Genomic DNA, 23,242 nt, shown 5'->3' with positions numbered 1-23,242 from the left:
ACAGCAAGTTGACCTTCCAATTCACTCTACTCCTTGCACACCTTTCACCCTCCTATATGTTCAGGCCCCAATCGCTCAAAATCCCTTTCACTCCATCCTTCCACCTAAAATTTGGTCTCCTACTTCTCATTCCCTCCACCTCTGACACATATATCCCTCTGACAATCTTTCCTCATTTCTTCTCTCCATGTGACCAAAACATTTCAATACACCCTCTTCTGCTCTCTCAACCCCAATCCTTATATTACCACACATCTCTCTTACCCTTTCATTACTTACTCGATCAAACCACCTCACACCAAATATTGTCCTCAAACATCTCATTTCCAGCACGTCCGCCCTCCTCTGCACAACCCTATCTACAATCCATGCCTTGCAACTATATAACATTGTTGGAACCACTATTCCTTCAAACATACCCAGTTTTGCTTTCCAAGATAATGCTCTCACCTTCCCCACATTCTTCAACCTTCCTAGAACCTTCACCCCCTCCCCCAACATGTGACTCACTTCTGCTTCCATCTGCTGCCAAATCAACTCACAGATATCTAAAACACTTCACTTCCTCCAGTTTTTCTCCATTCAAACTTACCTCCTAATTTACTTGTCTCTCAACCCTACCCTACTGAACCTAATAACCTTGCTCTTATTCACATTCACTCTCAGCTTTCTTCTTTCACAGTCTTTACCAAACTCAGTCATCAGCTTCTGAAGTTTCTCCCCCAAATCAGCCAACAGCACTGTATCATCAGCGAACAACAACTGACTCACTTCCCAAGCTCTCTCATCCACAACAGACTGCATACTTGCCCCTCTCTCCAAAACTGTTGCATTCACCTCCCTAACAACCACATCCATAAACAAATTAAACCACCATGGAGACATCAAGCACCTTTGCCGTAAACCAACATTCACTGGGAACCAATCACTTTCCTCTCTTCTTACTCGTACACATGCCTTACATCCTCGATAAAAGCTTTTCACGGCTTCTAGCAACTTACCTCCCACACCATATACTCTTAATCCCTTACACAGAGCATCTCTATCATATATATATATATATATATATATATATATATTTTTTTTTTTTATACTTTGTCGCTGTCTCCCGCGTTTGCGAGGTAGCGCAAGGAAACAGACGAAAGAAATGGCCCAACCCACCCCCATACACATGTATATACATACGTCCACACACGCAAATATACATACCTACACAGCTTTCCATGGTTTACCCCAGACGCTTCACAAGCCTTGATTCAATCCACTGACAGCACGTCAACCCCGGTATACCACATCGCTCCAATTCACTCTATTCCTTGCCCTCCTTTCACCCTCCTGCATGTTCAGGCCCCGATCACACAAAATCTTTTTCACTCCATCTTTCCACCTCCAATTTGGTCTCCCTCTTCTCCTTGCTCCCTCCACCTCCGACACATATATCCTCTTGGTCAATCTTTCCTCACTCATCCTCTCCATGTGCCCAAACCACTTCAAAACACCCTCTTCTGCTCTCTCAACCACGCTCTTTTTATTTCCACACATCTCTCTTACCCTTACGTTACTCACTTGATCAAACCACCTCACACCACACATTGTCCTCAAACATCTCATTTCCAGCACATCCATCCTCCTGCGCACAACTCTATCCATAGCCCACGCCTCGCAACCATACAACATTGTTGGAACTACTATTTCTTCAAACATACCCATTTTTGCTTTCCGAGATAATGTTCTCGACTTCCACACATTCTTCAAGGCCCCCAGAATTTTCGCCCCCTCTCCCACCCTATGATCCACTTCCGCTTCCATGGTTCCATCCGCTGCCAGATCCACTCCCAGATATCTAAAACACTTCACTTCCTCCAGTTTTTCTCCATTCAAACTCACCTCCCAATTGACTTGACCCTCAACCCTACTGTACCTAATAACCTTGCTCTTATTCACATTTACTCTTAACTTTCTTCTTCCACACACTTTACCAAACTCAATCACCAGCTTCTGCAGTTTCTCACATGAATATATATATATATATATATTTTTTTTTGCTTTGTCGCTGTCTCCCGCGTTTGCGAGGTAGCGCAAGGAAACACACGAAAGAAATGGCCCAACCCACCCCCATACACATGCCTTGATTCAATCCACTGACAGCACGTCAACCCCGGTATACCACATCGCTCCAATTCACTCTATTCTTTGCCCTCCTTTCACCCTCCTGCATGTTCAGGCCCCGATCACACAAAATCTTTTTCACTCCATCTTTCCACCTCCAATTTGGTCTCCCTCTTCTCCTCGTTCCCTCCACCTCCGACACATATATCCTCTTGGTCAATCTTTCCTCACTCATTCTCTCCATGTGCCCAAACCATTTCAAAACACCCTCTTCTGCTCTCTCAACCACGCTCTTTTTATTTCCACACATCTCTCTTACCCTTACGTTACTTACTCGATCAAACTACCTCACACCACACATTGTCCTCAAACATCTCATTTCCAGCACATCCATCCTCCTGCGCACAACTCTATCCATAGTCCACACCTCGCAACCATACAACATTGTTGGAACCACTATTCCTTCAAACATACCCATTTTTGCTTTCCGAGATAATGTTCTCGACTTCCACAGATTCTTCAAGGCTCCCAGAATTTTCGCCCCCTCCTCCACCCTATGATCCACTTCCGCTTCCATGGTTCCATCCGCTGCCAGATCCACTCCCAGATATCTAAAACACTTCACTTCCTCCAGTTTTTCTCCATTCAAACTCACCTCCTAATTGAATTGACCCTCAACCCTACTGTACCTAATAACCTTGCTCTTATTCACATTTACTCTTAACTTTCTTCTTTCACACACTTTACCAAACTCAGTCACCAGCTTCTGCAGTTTCTCACATGAATCAGCCACCAGCGCTGATTCATGTATGTATATATATATATATATATATATATATATATATATATATATATATATATATATATATATATATATTTTTTTTTCATACTATTCGCCATTTCCCGCGATAGCGAGGTAGCGTTAAGAACAGAGGACTGGGCCTTTGAGGGAATTCCCTCACCTGGCCCCCTTCTCTGTTCCTTCTTTTGGAAAAAAAAAAAAGAAAAAAAAGAGAGGGGAGGATTTCCAGCCCCCCGCTCCCTTCCCTTTTAGTCGCCTTCTACGACACGCAGGGAATACCTGGGAAGTATTCTTTCTCCCCTATCCCCAGGGATAGTATATATATATATATATATATATATATATATATATATATATATATATCACTGGGAATAGGGGATAAAGAATACTTCCCTCGCATTCCCTGAATTTCATAGAAGGTGACTAAAAGGGATGGGAGCAGCGGTAGAAACCCTCTCCTCCATGTACTTTAACTTTCTAAAAGAGGAAACAGAAGGAATCATGTGGGGAGAGCTCATCCTCCTCCAAGGCTAAGATTTGGGTGTTTGAATGCATGTGGATGTAACCAAGATGAGAAAAAGGAGATAGGTAGTATATGTGAGGGAAAGGAACCTGGACATTCTGGCTGCAAGTGACATGAAGCTCAAGGGTAAAGGGGAAGAGTGGTTTGGGAATGTCTTGGGAGTAAAGTCAGGGGATGGTGAGAGGACAAGAGCAAAGGAAGGTGTAGCACTACCCCTGAAGCAGGAGTTGTGAGAGTATGTGACATATTGTAAGAAAGTAAACTCTAGCTAGATTGATATGGGTAAAACTGAAAGTGGATGAAGAGAGATAGGTGATTATTGGTGCCTATGCACCTGGTCATGAAAAGAAAGATCATGAGAGACAAGTGTTTTGGGAGCAGCTGAGTGAGTGTGTTAGCAGTTTTGACGCACAAGACCGGGTTATAGTGATGGGTGATTTGAACGCAAAGGGGAGTAATGTGGCAGTTGAAGTTACAATTGGTGTACATGAGGTGTTCAATATTGTAAATGGAAATGGTGAAGAACTTGTAGATTTGTGTGCTGAAAAAGGACTGGTGATTAGGCATACCTGGCTTAAAAAGAGAGATATACATAAATATACATATGTAAGTAGGAGAGATGGTCAGAGAGCACTATAAGATTGCGTGTTAATTGACAGGCATGAGAAAGAGAGACTTTTGGATGTTAATGTGCTGAGTGGGGCAACCGGAGGAATGTCTGATCATTATCTTGTGGAGGTGAAGGTGAGTATTTGTAGAAGGTTTCAGAAAAGAAGAGAGAATGTTGGGGTGAAGAGAGTGGTGAGAGTAAGTGAGCTTGGAAAGGAGACTTGTGTGAGGAAGTATCATGAGAGATCGACTGCAGAATGGAAAAAGGTGAGAGCAAATGATATAAGGAGAGTGGGGGAAGGAAAGGGATGTATTTAGGAAAGCAGTGATGGCTTGCGCAGAAGATGCTTGTGGCATGAGAAAGGTGGGAGGTAGGCAGATGAGAAAGGGTGGTGAGTGATGGTATGAAGAAATAATATTGTTTGTGAAAGGAAGAGAGAGGCATTTGGACAATTCTTGGAGGGAAATAGTGCAAATGACTGGGAGGTGTATAAAAGAAAGAGGCAAGAGGTCAAGAGAAAGTTGCAAGAAGTGAATAAGAAGGCAAATGAGAGATGGTGTGACAGAGTATCACTGAATCTTAAATAGAATAAAAAGATGTTTTGGAAGGAGGTAAATAAAAAGGGTAAGACAAGGGAACAAATGGGAACATCAGTGAAGGATGCTAATGGGGAGGTGATAACAAGTAGTGGTGATGCGAGAAGATGGAGTGAATATTTTGAAGGTTTGTTGAATGTGTTTGATGATAGCGTGGCAGATATAGGGTGTTTTGGTCGAGGTGGTGTGCAAGGTGAGAGGGTTAGGGAAAATGATTTGGTAAACAGAGAAGAGGTAGTGGGAGGTGTGGGAGGCAAGTTGTTAGGAGCAGTGAATAGTTTTTATCAAGGATGTAAGGCATGTGTACGTGTAGGAAGAGAGGAAATTGATTGGTTGTCAGTGAATGTTGGTTTGTGGCAGGGGTGCATGATGTCTCTATGGTTATTCAATTTGTTTATGGATGGGGTTGTTAGGGAGGTAAATGCAAGAGTTTTGGAAAGAGGGGCAAGTATGCAGTCTGTTGTGGATAAGAGAGCTTAGGAAGTGAGTCAGCTGTTGTTTGCTGATGATACAGCGCTGGTGGCAGATTCAGGTTAGAAACTGCAGAAGCTGGTGACTGAGTTTGGTAAAGTGTGTGAAAGAAGAAATGTGAGAGTAAATGTGAATAAGAGCAAGGTTATTTAAATCACCCATCATTATAACTTGGTTTCATGTATCAAAACTGCTAAAACACTCACTCAGCTGCTCCCAAAACATTTGCCTCTCATGATTTCTCTTCTCATTACCAGGTGCATAGGCACCAATAATCACACATCTCTCTCAATCCACTTTCAGTTTTACCCATATCAATCTAGAGTTTACCTTCTTGCATTCCATCACATATTCCCACAACTCATGCTTCTGGAGTAGTGCTACTCCTTCCTTTGCTCTTGTCCTCTCAACAACCCCTGAATTTACTCCCAAGACATTCCCAAACCACTCTTCCCCTTTACCCTTGAGCTTCGTTTCACTCAGAGACAAAACATCCAGGTTCCTTTCCTCAAACATACTATCTATCTCTCCTTTTTTGTCATCTTGGTTACATCCACACACATTTAATACCCCAGGCTAAACCTTTGACGAGGATGAGCACTTTCCGCAAGACTCCTTCTTCTGTTTCCCCTTTTAGATGTTAATATACAAGAAGGGGAGGGTTTCTACCCCCTCCACTCTGGCCCCCTTTAGTTGCCTTTTACGACATACACATATACATACATATAAATATCAACATATACATACATACACATACACATATGCAGACATATACATATGTACACATGTACATATTCATACTTGCTTGCTTTCATCCATTCCCAGCACTACTCTGCTCTGCCCCACAGGAAACAGCATTGCTATCCCCTGCTTCAATGAGGTAGCACCATGAAAATAGACAGAGGTCACATTCATTCACACTCAGTATCCAGTGGTCATGTGTAATGCACCAAAACCACAGCTCCCTATCCACAACCAGGCCCTAGAGACCTTTCCATGGTTTAGTGATGGGTGACTTAAATGCGTAGATGAATAATGTGGCACTTGACAGGATAACTGGTGTACATGGGGTATTCAGTGTTGTGAACGGATATGGTGAAGAGCCTGTGGATTCGTGTGCTGATAAAAGATTGGTAATTTTGAATACCTGACTTAAAAAGAGATATATAAAAGTATATGTATGCGAGTAGGAGAGACGGTCAAAGGATATTATCAAATTATGTGTTAATCGATAGGCATGTAAAAGGTAGACTTTTGGAGGTTAACGTGCTGAGAGGGGCAGCTGAAGGGATGTCTGATCACTATCTTGTTGAGGCGAAGGTGAAGATTTGTAGAAGTTTTCAAAAAAGAAGAGAATGCTAGGGAGAAGAGAGACATGAGAGTAAGTGAGCATGGAAAAGAGACATCTGTGAGGAAGTACCAGAAGAGATTGAGTATAGAATGGCAAAAGGTGAGAGCAAATGACATGAAGGGAGGAATGAGATGTATTTAGGGAAGCAGTGATGGCATGTGCAAGAGATGCATGTGGCATGAGGAAGGTGGGAGGTGGGCAGATTAAAAAGGGGAGCGAGTGGTGGGAGGAAGTAAAGTTGTTACTGAAAGAGAAAAGAGAGGCGTTTGGGCGATATGTACAAGGAAGGAGTGCAAATGACTGGGAGATGTATAAGAGAAATTGGCAGGAGCTCAGGAGAAAACAGCAAGGGCTGAAAAAGGGGACAAATGAGAGTTGGGGTGAGAGAGTATCATTAAATTTTAGGGAGAATAAAAAGATAGTTTGGAAGGAGGTAAATAACGTGCACAAGACAAGAACAAATGGGCAAGGGGGAAGTGATAATAGGCAGTTATGAAGCGAGGAGGAAATGGAGTATTTTGAAGGTTTGTTAGGTGTGTTAGATGATAGAGTGGCAGATGTAGGGTGTTTTGGTCGAGGTGGTGTGTGAAGTGAGAAAGTCAGGGAAAAAGGTTTGGTGAAGAGAGAAGAGGCAGTGAAATCCTTATGGAAGATGAAATCTAGCAAAGCAGCAGGCTTGTATGGTACTGTAGTTGACTTTATTAAGAAAGGGGGTGACTGTGTTCTTGATTGTTTGGTAAGGATATTCAATGTATGTATGGATCATGGTGAAGTGCCTGAGGATTGGTGGAATGCATATGTAGTGATATAGTGCCAATGTACAAAGGCAAAGGGGATAAAGGTGAGTGTTCAAACTACAGAGGCATAAGTTCATTGAGCATTCCTGGAAAATTGTATGGGAGCGTATTGATTGATAGGGTGAGGGGATGTACAGAGCATCAGACTGGGAAGGAGCAGCGTGGTTTGAGAAGTGGTAGAGAAAGTGTGGATCACGTGCTTACTTTGAAGAATGTATGTGAGAAATACTTAGAAAAACAGATGGATTTGTATGTAGTATAAGTTTGTTGAGTATTCCTAGGAAACCATATGGGAGGGCATTGATTGAGAGGGTGAAGGCATGTACAGAGCAGCAGATTGGGGAAGAGCAGTGTGGATTCAGAAGTGGTAGAGGATGTGTGGATCAGGTGTTTGCTTTGAAGAATGTATATGAGAAATACTTAGAAAAGCAAATGGATTTGAATGTAGCATTCATGGATCTGGAGAAGGCATATGATAGAGGTGATAGAAATGCTCTCTGGAAGGTATAAAGAATATATGGTGTAGGAGGCAAGTTGTTAGAAGCAGTGAAAAGTTTTTATCAAGGATGTAAGGCATGTGTACGAGTAGGAAGAGAGGAAAGTGATTGGTTCTCAGTGAATGTCAGTTTGTGGCAGGGGTGCGTAATGTCTCCATGGTTGTTTAATTTGTTTATGGATGGGGTTGTTAGGGAGGTAAATGTAAGAGTTTTGAAAAGAGGGGCAAGTATGCAGTCTGTTGTGGATGAGAGAGCTTGGGAAGTGAGTTAGTTGTTGTTTGCTGATGATACAGCGCTGGTGGCTGATTCCGGTGAGAAACTGCAGAAACTGGAGACTGAATTTGGTAAAGTGTGTGAAAGAAGAAAGCTGAGAGTAAATAGGAATAAGAGCAAGGTTATTAGGTACAGTAGGGTTGAGGGACAAGTCAATTGGGAGGTGAGTTTGAATGGAGAAAAACTGGAGAAATTGAAGTGTTTTAGATATCTGGGAGTGGACTTGGCAGCGGATGGAACCATGGAAGTGGAAGTGAGTCACTGGGAGGGGGAGGGGCGAAAGCTCTGGGAGTGTTGAGAAATAAGTGGAAAGCAAAGAACATTATCTCAGAAGGCAAAAATGGGTATGTCTGAAGGAATAGTGGCTCCAACAATGTTATATGGTTGCAAGGCGTGGGCTATAGATAGAGTTATGCGGAGGAGGGTGGATGTGTTGGAAATCAGATGTTTGAGGACAATGTGGTGTGAGGTGACTTGATCAAGTAAGTAATGAAAGGGTAAGAGAGATGTGTGGTAATAAAAAGAGTGTGGTTGAGAGAGCAGAAGAGGGTGTTTTGAAATGGTTTGGTCACATGAAGAAAATGGGTGAGGAAAGAGTGACAAAGAGGCTATATGTGTCTGAGGTGGAAGGAACGAGAAGTGGGTGACCAAATTGGAGGTGGAAAGATGGAGTGAAAAAGATTTTGAGCGATCAGGGCCTGAACATGCAGGAGGGTGAAAGGCGTGCAAGGAATAGAGTGAATTGGAATGATGTGGTATACTGGGGTCGACGTGCTGTCAATGGATTGAACCAGGGTATGTGAAGCATCTGGGGTAAACCATGGGAAGTTTTGTGGGGCCTGGATGTGGAAAGGGAGCTGTGGTTTTGGAGCATTATACATGACAGCTAGAGACTAAGTGTGAATGAATGTGGCCTTTGTTGTCTTTTTCTAGTGCTACCTCGCGCGCATGCGGGGGGCTGTCAATTTGTGCATGGCGGGGTGGCGACAGGAATGAATAAAGGCAGCAAGTATGAATTATGTATATGTGTATATACGTATATGTCTGTGTATGTATATATATGTATACGTTGAAATGTATAGGTATGTATAGGTGCGTGTGTGGACGTGTATGTATATACATGTGTATATGGGTGGGCTGAGCCATTCTTTTGTCTGTTTCCTTGCGCTATCTCGTTAACGCGGGAGACAGCGACAAAGTATAATAAAATGAATAACAAAATATAATTAATGGATCTGGAGAAGGCATATGATAGGGTTGATAGAGAGGCTTTGGGGAAGGTCTCATGAGTGTATGGTGTGGGAGTTAAGCTGCTAGAAGCAGCGAGGAGTTTTTATCAAGTGTGTAAGGCACATGTACAGGTAGGAAGAGAGGAGAGTGATTGGTTGACAGTGAAGGTTGGTCTGCGGCAGGGGTGTGTGATGTTCCCATGGTTGTTTAATTTGTTTATCGATGGGGTAGTTAAGGAGGTAAGTGCAAGAGTTTTGGAGAGAGGGGTGAATATGCAGTCTGTTGGGGTTGAGAGTGCCTGGGAAGTGAGGGTGTTGATGTTCACAGATGATACAGCACTGGTGGCTGATTTGAGTGAGAAACTGCAGAAGTTGGTGAACGAGTTTAGAAAAGTGTGCGAGAGAAGAAAGTTGAGAGTATATGTGAATAAAAGCAAGGTTATCAGGTTCAGCTGGGTTGAGGGATAAATTAGTTGGGATGCGAGTTTGAATGGAGAAAAATTGGAGGAAGTGAATGTTTTAAATACCTAGGGGTGGACTTAGCAACATCCAGAGTGTAAGTCTAGAGTGCGACTTTTAATTGTCTGCTTGTATACCTATCTTCCTTCTTCTCATCTTGGTTACATCAACACACATTCAGACACCCCTATCTGAGTCTTCAAGAAGGATGAGCACTCCTCGCTTGACTCCTTATTCTATTATGTCTTTTAAAAATTGAAATACAAGAAGGAAGGGGTTCCAACCCCTGCTCCCATCCCTCTTAGTTGCCCTCTAGAACATGCAGGGAATAAGGAGGTAGAATTCTTTCTCCCCTATCCTTGGGATAGGGATAAGTCATACACACACTGAACATCCTGACTAACCAGTCAACACATAGTCACCCCCTTTAAGAATTTCAACTGCAATCCCATCCAATTAAGCCTCCTTACCACATTTCATTTTTCTGCATGGCTTCCACTGCCTCTTTTCTTTTCATCAAACCACTTGCCATGACTCAATATGCCTACCTCCAAGTACAATACACCCTAAATGAGCCTCCTTATCATCAAACACGTTTAATTTCTTTTAATTATTCCATCTCTTCACCTCATCTCAGCCTGTTACCACTTTCCCATCTTCCTTCAGTGATGCTCCCATTTATTCTCTTGTACTTCTTTAACCATCAACCTCCTTCCAAAACATTTTCTTATTCTCCCTTTATCATTTTTCATACATGTTCTCCATTTCCCACCTCAGTGAGAAAGCACCAGGAACAGATGAAGAATTGGCCTCAATCACTCACATACACATTCTGGCTGTCATGTATAATTCACTAAAACCAGAGCTCCCTATCCACAACTAGGCACCACAGACTTTTCTGTGGTTTCATCAACCACTTCGTATGCCCTGGCTCAGCTAACTGACAGCATGTCACTCCTGTATACCACATCACCCTTATTTGCTCTATCCCATGCATGCCTCACCCTCCAACACATTCAGGTCCTTGGCTTTCAAAGCATCTTTCATTCTATCTCTCCACCTCCTTCTCTTCCCCATTTCCTTGTTCCCTTCACTTCTGACATGACCCTCTTAGTCATCCTGTCTTAATGCATCCCTTCCATTTCACCACATCCTCTTCAGCTTTTTTTTATATATACAGCTCTTACAACCACACTTCTCTCTTATACTATTATTTCTTACTCAATCAACCCTACACACACCATACACATTTCATTTCCAACACATCTACCTTCTTTACGATTTTGCCTGGGGCCCATGCCTTGCATCCATCCAGCACCGACGGAACTTTGCCCTTACAAAACAATGACCTCCCTTTCCACACACTATGTGCCAAAGACCTTTGCCCCCTTAGCTACCATAAGGCTCAATTAAGCTTCTATGGTTACATCTGCTGCCATATCCACTACCAGGCATCTTCTATAACACTCCACTTCTTTCAATGTCTCTTCAATCAAACACACTCCAAATAGCTTGCTTCTCTAAACTAATAACTTTGCTTTTATTCACATATGCAGTTACATTTCTCCTTTCACACACTGTCCCAAATTCAAACACTAACTTTTACAGTTTCCCACTTGAATCTGCCACCAGCACCATGTCATCAACAAACTACTGATTCACCTCCCAGGCATCCCTACCCACAACAGACTGCATACCTGTTTCTCTCTGTAATGCCTTTGCATTTACCTACTTTACCAAACCATCCATAAGAAAGTCAAACAGCCATGATGACATCACAAACCACTAACCCAGACTCACCATCACCTGGAACCACTCACTCTCCTCTCTTACTATTTGCACACGTCTAAATTTAATATCTTGAAGAAAACTCTCCACTCCTTCAAGCTGTTTTCCTCCAACACCATATAATAACATTTTTCCCATAACATATATCATCTACTTATCTATGTACACATTTACAATTCAGACTTGATTCCAAAAAGTGTGGTAAAATATCTGTAGTGACAAAGGAACCATACAGATGGGAATTAAACAAAGCCCATAAACCTTAGCTCTTATATGATGATTCCTACCACTTCCTAAGCAGGTCATATGATGTCTACTGTTGTTCAAGAGTAAATGCTAAGGAAATTCTATATTCTGACTAAAAGGACTGTATGTAACAGTAGTTCCTCTAGATACAAAATAAAATACTAATTCAAATGAAAGACTGTACCTCCTTGACAGAGAATCTGTTTAACCCATGATGCCTAAAGAAGATGGAGCTCTATAGCAATGAACTTTTGTCTTGATCCCCAAACAGTTTTTAATAAGACACCCTTTTCAAGAAATACACAAACGTCCAAATAGTATAACCTGACAGCTCTTTTGAAGTTTCACAATGTAAGATCAATTATAAATGCACTGCAAAACACTTAAATAAACAAAAATCAATATATAATCATACCTTGTTTAATGTACTCTTAGCATCCTGAACAGCTTGAGAGCACTCCTCTATTTCCTTAATGACACTGCTAACTTCCATCTGAAGCTTTCATAACTGTTCCTCCCTTTTCATAGTTAAATGTTCTTCTGTGGTTACACCAGCTTCTGGTTCTGACGAACTCATACTTGCGCTGATCTCTCGCTCAGTATCCTGATATGATAATGCCAATAAGATGATATGAAGAATTTCTGATTATAAAAAAGATCTACAAGCAACAGAATCAGCTCCACCTACTGCTCAAATGTCTGAGAAACCTAATGATAGATTATCTGTCTAAGTCTGAGGCACTCAAAAGTTTTCTCATTTGCAAAACATTTAGGGATATCCCTTAAAAGCATTTAGAATTTTTAAAGACAGCATGAGCAAGGATGGGGAGTTGCTGAGTCAAGAGGAGGAAGTGAAAGGAAGAAGGAAAGAGTATTCTAAAGAACTGCTGAGTGTGGGATAAGGTGAGGCAGCATTTGTTACATGTATGGGTAAGGAGGATGGAAGGAAAAGGGTAAAAGGGAAGGGGCCTATAGGAAAAGGGTAAAAGGGCAGGGGCCTATAGAGAGAAGGCAGTAAAAAGGGCAATAATAAGGTTGAAGGAAGGAAAGGCACCTAGATTGGTTGGGATTATGGATGAAATGTTGAGTTATGGAGGAGAAAGTGTGAGATAAGAGTGAATGCATTTGATATGTAATATAGCATGGAAGTAGAAGGTTGTGCCAATGGAACGGGTAAAAGCTAATATTCTTCCTTTACTTAAAAGAAAAGGCACTAGGATGCATGTTGCAATTATAAGGGAATAAGCGAGTTCAGCATATCAAGAAAAGTGTATGTAAGAGTGATGATTCATAGTGATGAAGGTGACTGAATGCAGAATAAGTGAGGAACAAGGAGATTTTAGGAAAGGTTGGGGATGTGGGGACCAGATTTTTGCAGCAAGAATGACAGTACAAAAGTATCTAGCAAAAAGTAAGAAGATGTATACAGCTTTCATGGATCTGGAGAAAGCATATGACAGTCAAAAGGAATGCTTTAAGGGAAGTGTTAAGGATATATGGGACAGGGGAACAACTGTTAGCTGGTGTGAACACCTTCTATACAAGGAGAATATGTGTGTGTAAGAGTGGATAGAGAGTTGAGAGAAGTACACATTTGGTATACATTTGGGTGCGATGGAGGGCTGTGCAATGTCACTATGGTTTTTTCACATATATATGGATGGAGTGATATGAGAGATGAGAGCAAAACTATTATAAAGGGTTGCAGACATGGAGTGTTGTGGTGAGGTTTGGTGGCTAGAGACAAACTTGCTGCAGATGATACCGAGATGTTTGTTGAGAGTGAAGAGGATATGCAGAAGGTTGAAAGTGTCTTTTATAATTTGTGTAAACAAGGGAAATTGAAGGTAAACATGTGTAAAATTACAATAACGGTGTTTGAAAGGAAGCAGAGTGAAGGCAAACATTTTGTAAAGCCCTAAAGACTGAAACAAGAAAGTGTAATAAACCGTGATACAGACATGGGGGCGAGAAGACTGGAAGAGGTGAAAGAATTTAAGTATTCAGGGGCTATCTTGGGTACATTTGGTGATATGAAAGGAGAGATAAGGGAGAGAGCAGTTTGGGAAGAAGAGTCACTGGGTCCCTTGATACAATAATGGAGAATAGAGATGTAAGTATGGAAGTGATGAAACGATTAAAGGACAGCAATGTCCTCCTGACCCTGATCTATGAAGCCAAAACATGGACATGGAATGAGTCACAGAGGTAAAAAAAATCCAGGCTGTAGAAATGATCTAACTGAGAGGAGCATATGGTACAAAAAGATGGAATGACAACAGAAATGAGGGGATGTATGAAAGATATGGTATGGCAGGGGAAGCAAAGGGAATGAACTGTGGGTAGGTGAAACATAATACTTTGAGGTGGTTTGGGCAAGTGGAAAGAATGCAAAACGGAATTTACAAGGAAGCATATGACAATACAATTAAGGGGGTTGGTGTGAGAGAGAGATCATCCATGACATAGGGGAACAGAGAGGAAGCATACAGAAGGGAGAAATGGTGGAAGAATGCATGTAATGGCACATGTGAAGGAGGCATCTAAGGAGAGGGATAAATTGAGACTTTTGCAATGACCATCCCCTTGATGGGAGTTCCTGGAGGGAACAGGTTTCAAAGACACAAGTAGACAGACTGGTGTTATCACGACCAGCATAAAAAAAATATATATACATGCATGTCATACTTCCTGCTATTATGCTGTGGAGGTATATATATATACTATATCCCTTTTTACTGCCATCTCAGTTCCCATCTACATATAATAATTAAAATTAAAGATTTCTTGTAATTGTTTGCAGGCACATTACCAAAACTCCAATCTAACTGCATCTACAGTACTAATGCCTTTTACTACTGATGGGAGCATAATTATCAGAACTAGTCACCTACAACATGAACTTGCTATGGATGGTATGTTGTTCATTCATTTATTTCCATAGCAAAACAAAATATAAAAATATAGACCATGAAAATCTATAATCTCATAAAATGAAACAAAATAATTCCATTATATCATTGAACATATAATTCCACTACAAGGTAAACCTGATCACCACTCAAGGTTTTTTCACTATTCAGTGTTTCAATAATGGTATCCCTGAAAATATACATCAGTGGAGACATGGAAAAAATTAGTTTCTATAACTGAACATGGCAATGGTGGGCAACCAGCTGGAGGGAGAGTGTTAGCTACCAAGTGTGGCATCAACCAAGGCAAACAATCTGATGCACATGAATTACAGTGGTCATACAATCTTTTTCATACTTGATTGCCATTTCCTGCATTAGAAAGGTAGTGCAAGAAAACAGAAAAGATACACATCCACTAGCAAACACAAATGTATATACACACACATATGCCTAGTGCCACTGTGCAAAGGCAAAGGGGATAAAGGTGAGTGTTCAAATTACAGAGGTATACGTTTGTTGAGTATTTCTGAGAAATTATACAGGAGGGTGAAGGCATATACAGAGCAGTGTGGTTTCATAAGTGGTAGAGGATGTGTGGATCAGGTGTTTGCTTTGAACAATTTATGTAAGAAATACTTAGAAAAACATTAATTTGTATGTAGCATCGATGGATCTGGAGAAGGCATATGATAGGGTTGATAGAAATCCTTTGTGGAAGGTTTTAAGAGAATATGGTGTGGGAGGTAAGTTGCTACAAGCAGTGAAAAGTTTTTACCAAGGATGTAATGCAAGCGTACGAGTAGGAAGAGAGGAGAGTGACTGGTTCCCTGTGAATGTCTGTTTGTGGCAGGGGTGTGTAATGTCCCCCATAGTTGTTTAATTTCTTTATGGATAAGGTGGCTAGGGGGTAAATGCAAGTTTTGGAGAGGGGGGCAAGTATGTAGTCTGTTGGGGATGAGTGAGCTTGGGAAGTGAATCAGTTGTTGTTTGCAGATGATATAGCTCTCGTAAATAATTCATGTGAGAAACTGCAGAAGTTGGTGACTGAGTTTAGAAAAGTGGATGAAAGGAGAAAGTTGAGAGTAAATGTGAATAAGAGCAAGGTCATTAGGTTCAGTAGGGTTGAGGGACAAATTGATTGGGAAGTGAGTTGGAATGGAGAAAAACTGGAGGAAGTGGAGTGTTTTAGATTACTGGGAGTGGACTTAGCAGTGGATGGAGCCATGGAAGAGGAAGTGTGTCACAGGCTGGGGGGAGTACAGGTTTACTTAGAAAAGCATAGTGCTGACATGAAAGCTTGTAGTGTAAGGTTGTATGAAAAGAATCAATAAAAACTACAATTCTCTATCAAACTGCAATACATACAGGGCAAGAGAGAGTGTATGAGCTGACTGCCTGGCTGGGACTGACACAGTGTGGGCTGGCTGCCTTAATGATAACAATAAAACAACAATTGTAAGAAGAGTCGACCAAAGCCAACTACCAACCTATGGTTGTTCGTTACATTTACTAATTGTTACAAAGATGTGACAAAGTTTGTGAATGACTTTGCACAGTAGTGGCAGCGAAAAACTTAGCCACAGAACAAGTTTATAATGCTAATGAATCTGCCTTGTACTGGCATCATATACCACAGAAAACCTTAGCCCCAGATATTGAGGAGTCTCCACCTGGGGATACTTCTGATATAAACTGATGTACTGAAAACTTTGATAGAAAGATTTAATGGTTATATTATTTCCCATTTCAAGCTTTGTTCTACCTTTGATACCACAGCTATATGTATGTGAAATATGCTAGCAAGACTAAAGGTCATGAATATGTTTACATCGGGGGTTCCCTTAGGGGTTAATTTCTGTTTTCCAGCATTTTCTGCAGTTTGGCAATGCCCAGGTCACAAGGTTACTGGATGAAAGAGGTTCAACCTGTATAAAATGGCATTTATTTACAAATCTAATTTTTCTGTAATGAAGAATGAGCTGTCATTTTTACCTAATGCTGTTTACAGACTTAAATTACATTCAAGACAGATGAACTACCAATTGGACTCTTAGGGGATGCCATGAACCAAAAAAATTTCAGCAATGGAAGTAACAAATCAACAGCTTTCCACAATATTCAGCACATGCAAAGTACCATGAGGTAGCATCTTTCAATGTACACCAATTAATGGGAGCACCTCTTGGTGTTCAGGTGGGATTTTCAGTCATACAAGACAGTGTAGAATATATGTGGCACATATTTGAAATGTGGTACTCCCTTTGTTTCTATAAAATGACTTACCTTTAAAGTGCACAATTTATATGATTTTTTTGAGGTAAAAATAAAGTTTAAATCTAATTTGCTTAAAGTGAATCCACTTAAAAGTGGGGAAGTCCTGTACTGTACTATCATTCCTGAAATGGTGGCTATTGTCCACCAAAAGATCTGCTTTGGGATGGCAGCCATTGTTACCATTTAAATATCCAGCAAACTTATCAAGCCTACAGAGTTCTCTTCCATCACCAGGAAAAATTCTACTCACCTTAGTAACCTTACAATCACTATTGTAGGGGCATGTATGCTGACCTCTCTGTTCACAGAAACACTAACCAGGCAGAAAGAAAAAGACTGTTGGATGACTTAACTGATGAGGAGAAACACACAATGTCTATCAGATGGTGAGGAAAATAACTAGGATTAACAGGAGAAATGCGAGGAAATATATGACTCAGAAAGTGACTTTAGTAGGAGTAATGAAGAAAGACAGCTTGTCCCACCTTCACGCTTGAAGATGTGTAACAACTAAGCCCACTTCTCTAAATGTAACCACTGAGTCATGGGTGACTGGTAAAAAACTGAAAGTGAAGATCTAGAGTATTTACAAGCATTTTCAGACTAAAGCATCATTCATAGAATGGTGCATGATGTATCGATTCATGTGCATTGTCTATAGAAAGACCCCTATCTACATAGAGCTGTACTTGTGGTCAACGAGCTCTGACTGAAGACAATGCAAAAGGGGGCAATCATAACATGGTTTTAATGGAAATGCACACAAACAGTGCTACTGTTCACCCATAAGTGATATATAAGGGCTTCATTGGGATATTTGTAAAAGCACATATGATGTTTGTACTCACATGATAAAAGTTTTAAATAATTTCATAAATAATAACAACAATCTTTAACACCATAACATTTCACAAGGTTATCCATTCCAAACCTTAAGATCCACATTTTTCAAGTAAAAAATGTACATCCAGTCCTCACATTATGCAAAATCACTAAATATGATCTTCCTACTCTGTGAGGAGCCTACTTCTACCATTCCCTCTTTTTAAGCAGTCCAAATTTGCGACTAGGCAGATGGGTGCAGTAGAAAAAGCCAAAACTCCCATCTTTTTCTGTATGTTTATTGGTTCCCTATATGCAGTGTTACAACAAAATAGCTCTAAAATAAGTCATCTGTAATATTTCTACATATGTCCCATGTTGTGGGAGTATGTGATAGAATGTAAGAAAGTAAATTCTTGATTAATATGGATAAAACTGAAAGTTGATGGAGAGAGATGGGTGATTATTGGTGCATATGCACCTGGGCATGAGAAGAAAGATCATGAGAGGCAAGTGTTTTGGGAGCAGCTGAATGAGTGTGTTAGTGGTTTTGATGCACGAGACCGGGTTATAGTGATGGGTGATTTGAATGCAAAGGTGAGTAATGTGGCTGTTGAGGGAATAATTGGTATACATGGGGTGTTCAGTGTTGTAAATGGAAATGGTGAAGAGCTTGTAGATTTATGTGCTGAAAAAGGACTGGTGATTGGGAATACCTGGTTTAAACAGCAAGATATACATAAGTATACGTATGTAAGAAGGAGAGATGGCCAGAGAGCGTTATTGGATTACGTGTTAATTGACAGGCACACGAGAGACTTTTTGGATGTTAATGTGCAGAGAGGTGCAACTGGAGGGATGTCTGATCATTATCTTGTGGAGGCTAAGGTGAAGATTTGTATGGGTTTTCAGAAAAGAAGAGTGAATGTTGGGGTGAAGAGGGTGGTGAGAGTAAGTGAGCTTGGGAATGAGACTTGTGTGAGGAAGAACCAGGAGAGACTGAGTACAGAATGGAAAAAGGTGAGAACAATAGAAGTAAGGGGAGTTGGGGAGGAATGGGATGTATTTAGGGAATCAGTGATGGATTGCGCAAAAGATGCTTGTGGCATGAGAAGAGTGGGAGGTGGGTTGATTAGAAAGGGTAGTGAGTGGTGGGATGAAGAAGTAAGATTATTAGTGAAAGAGAAGAGAGAGGCATTTGGATGATTTTTGCAGGGAAAAAATGCAACTGAGTGGGAGATGTATAAAAGAAAGAGACAGGAGGTCAAGAGAAAGGTGCAAGAGGTGAAAAAGAGGGCAAATGAGAGTTGGGGTGAGAGAGTATCATTAAATTTTAGGGAGAATAAAAAGATGTTCTGGAAGGAGGTAAATAAAGTGCGTAAGACAAGGGAGCAAATGGGAACTTCAGTGAAGGGCGCAAATGGGGAGGTGATAACAAGTAGTGATGATGTGAGAAGGAGATGGAGTGAGTATTTTGAAGGTTTGTTGAATGTGTTTGATGATAGAGTGGCAGATATCGGGTGTTTTGGTCGAGGTGGTGTGCAAAGTGAGAGGTTTAGGGAAAATGATTTGGTAAACAGAGAAGGGGTAGTAAAAGCTTTGCGGAAGATGAAAGCCGGCAAGGCAGCAGGTTTGGATGGTATTGCAGTGGAATTTATTAAAAAAGGGGGTGACTGTATTACTGACTGGTTGATAAGGTTATTTAATGTATGTATGACTCATGGTGAGGTGCCTGAGGATTGGCGGAATGCGTGCATAGTGCCATTGTACAAAGGCAAAGGGGATAAGAGTGAGTGCTCAAATTACAGAGGTATAAGTTTGTTGAGTATTCCTGGTAAATCATATGGGAGGGTATTGATTGAGAGGGTGAAGGCATGTACAGAGCAGCAGATTGGGGAAGAGCAGTGTGGTTTCAGAAGTGGTAGAGGATGTGTGGATCAGGTGTTTGCTTTGAAGAATGTATGTGAGAAAAACTTAGAAAAGCAAATGGATTTGTATGTAGCATTTATGGATCTGGAGAAGGCATATGATAGAGTTGATAGAGATGCTCTGTGGAAGGTATTAAGAATATATGGTGTGGGAGGCAAGTTGTTAGAAGCAGTGAAAAGTTTTTATCAAGGATGTAAGGCATGTGTACGTGTAGGAAGAGAGGAAAGTGATTGGTTCTCAGTGAATGTAGGTTTGTGGCAGGGGTGTGTGATGTCTCCATGGTTGTTTAATTTGTTTATGGATGGGGTTGTTAGGGAGGTGAATGCAAGAGTTTTGGAAAGAGGGGCAAGTATGAAGTCTGTTGGGGATGAGAGAGCTTGGGAAGTGAGTCAGTTGTTGTTCGCTGATGATACAGCGCTGGTGGCTGATTCATGTAAGAAACTGCAAAAGCTGGTGACTGAGTTTGGTAAAGTGTGTGAAAGAAGAAAGTTAAGAGTAAATGTGAATAAGAGCAAGGTCATTAGGTACAGTAGGGTTGAGGGTCAAGTCAATTGGGAGGTAAGTTTGAATGGAGAAAAACTGGAGGAAGTAAAGTGTTTTTAGATATCTGGGAGTGGATCTGGCAGCGGATGGAACCATGGAAGCGGAAGTGGATCATAGGGTGGGGGAGGGGGCGAAAATTTTGGGAGCCTTGAAGAATGTGTGGAAGTCGAGAACATTATCTCGGAAAGCAAAAATGGGTATGTTTGAAGGAATAGTGGTTCCAACAATGTTGTAAGGTTGCAAGGCGTGGGCTATGGATAGAGTTGTGCGCAGGAGGGTGGATGTGCTGGAAATGAGATGTTTGAGGACAATGTGTGGTGTGAGGTGGTTCGATCGAGTAAGTAATGTAAGGGTAAGAGAGATGTGTGGAAATAAAAAGAGCGTGGTTGAGAGAGCAGAAGAGGGTGTTTTGAAATGGTTTGGGCACATGGAGAGAATGAGTGAGGAAAGATTGACCAAGAGGCAATATGTGTCGGAGGTGGAAGGAACGAGGAGAAGTGGGAGACCAAATTGGAGGTGGAAAGATGGAGTGAAAAAGATTTTGTGTGATCAGGGCCTGAACATGCAGGAGGGTGAAAGGAGGGCAAGGAATAGAGTGAAATGGATTGATGTGGCATACTGGGGTTGACGTGCTGTCAGTGGATTGAATCAGGGCATGTGAAGCGTCTGGGGTAAACCATGGAAAGCTGTGTAGGTATGTATATTTGCGTGTGTGGACGTGTATGTATATACATGTGTATGGGGGTGGGTTGGGCCATTTCTTTCGTCTGTTTCCTTGCGCTACCTCGCAAACGCGGGAGACAGCGACAAAAAAAAAAAATGTCCCATGTTATTCACACCCAATGCTGAGCCTATCTAAGAAATGAAAGTAGAATCTAATACAAGCAACTAAGAAGAACCCTAAAATCTTTCCTTCTAATGTCAGGGTGATGAAGGACTGTCCTAAACATGACAACCGCACCCCTTCCTACCACACATTTCTCATGAAAATAATGCATTTCTAGATAATTTCATGTTAAATACTGCCAAAGACATGCCTATCTAATAAAAATACACAATGTCATGCAAAGTTCATGAGAAAGAATAAAGACCTTTATGTCATCCCTTTCTTATTTCAAGTTGTTAGCCATGCCAACTACATGTACTGCATCTTCTGGTTTACTCAGTACCCAACCTGGCCAACACAAAGCTAGTTCTATTGCTGTTTGTGTAGTGTCTTTCACTTTTGCATGCCAGTCTACCATATCATTTTTCATAAAGTATGTGGTGATCTAGTTTTCAACATCATTCCAGTTAAGGGTTAACAATCTTCCCAATTACTAACACCCAACTTCCCACTAAACACAAATCCACTCATAAATTAATCTTACAAAATTCAGTTTGATTATTTACTTACTGAAAGGTTCATCGGAAACAGCTGCTGTGTCCTTAGGAAGTTTCTCAATGAGAAACATAAATATTTTCCTTAGGTCTGCCTCATTTGGATAGAGTAGTGACTGGTAACCTACATCCCCAGGATAACCCACATCCTGAAAGAGGAGAGAACATATGACTTTTTAAACAAAGGATTTGCGATTCATTTCCAATTTTCTATCCAGAATCCTAATTTACTCATGCTACTGTCTATTACATGACTTATAATTAATTCAACCATTAAAGAAATCTAAATCACAGGCCATTATCATATCCAACAGCATAAGCAGAATATCCTTCAGCAAACTTCCACCACAATAGGTGAACCTTCATTTTCCACACCAAAAAATTCAGAAGAAAGTTTTCCAGTGTAGTACTTGTGATTTATTATTATGCCCTATTTGTCATCATTTTAACATTCAACTTTGATTACACAAGGCATTTTCAGATCCTGTCGGTACAAAGGGTATCCAATTCCAAACCCCCTCCCACAGACCCAATACTGCCTTCAAAATATTGGACATTCTAAAATGAAATAGTAATGTTCACATATAAGCAACAAAAACTATAGAGAGGTATAGATATTGTCTGAGTGTAAAGGACTACCAGTTGGTATACGAAGCTTGGTATTGCTACACTGGCAGCTCCCATTTTAGAGGCAATCTTAAGTGAATTAGTCTGTAATTTCAACTTTACCATGTAACTTGTGACAGTATCAATCTAATGTATTTACTGGTTCATTTTAAAGAAGCATTTTTGTGGGAGATTTTCTCATTCTGACAGTGTAACATATATACTCATGTAAAAGTTAAGAACTATCTTAACATCAATTTTCTAAGTAAAAAATAAGGGATCTACTTGTACACAAGTAACAGCTTTAGCCAAACGTAACTGTGCACCTATACTATAGATGATGAAGCCACTGACAGGTATGGCACCAATTTTCTCCTCCCTGCCTCTCCTTCACATGTGATGTCACTTCAGTGTCTCTTTGAATGAAAGCGTGTCTCAATGCAAACAGGTGTTAATGTTAAAATGGTTTTGTTGCTTGAGGCTCAAGTGTTTTTGATGGAACAAGGACTACATAGTGCAGACCAATATACACAAAAAGTGAAACAAAAGCTTGCAGAAAAGTATCCCGACACTCCTGTATCAAAATAATTGCAATGCAGTGTGGCAGTTAACTACCAAGTTTTGTGAAGCTGGATCAGTTGCATAAGTGCTGAGATGTAGCAGGCCAGCAGTTGTAACAAAGAATATATTGGATACTTAAGATCATATAACCCAGGGCATGTGAAGCGTCTGAGGTAAACCATAAAGGGGACTATGGGGCCTGGATGTGGATAGGGAGGTGTGGTTTCGGTGCATTACATGTGACAGATAGAGACTGAGTGAGAACAAATGTGGCCTTTTCAGCTGTTTTCCTGGCGCTACCTCGCTGAAGCAAGGGGTAGTGATAATGTCTCCTGTGGGGTGGGGGAGCAACAGAATGGATGAGGGGAAGCAAGTATGAATATGTACATGTGTATATATGTCTAAGGGAATGGATATGTATTTTTTCTTTATCATACTTTGTCAGTGTCTCCCACGTTTGC

The 23,242-nt window shown here is 40.9% G+C and overlaps 1 pseudogene; it reads right to left on the bottom strand.

Annotated features, from left to right (window-relative positions):
- The window catches only part of LOC139751156 (coiled-coil domain-containing protein 22 homolog), a 314,331-nt pseudogene that overhangs the window by 263,339 nt on the left and 27,750 nt on the right, over positions 1-23,242 (bottom strand).

The sequence above is a fragment of the Panulirus ornatus genome, chromosome 11, assembly GCF_036320965.1.
Source record: "Panulirus ornatus isolate Po-2019 chromosome 11, ASM3632096v1, whole genome shotgun sequence".
NCBI classification, from domain to species: Eukaryota; Metazoa; Arthropoda; class Malacostraca; order Decapoda; family Palinuridae; genus Panulirus; species Panulirus ornatus.
The sequence above is the reverse complement of the archived record's forward strand: the minus strand, read 5'-3'. Positions and strand labels throughout refer to the sequence as shown.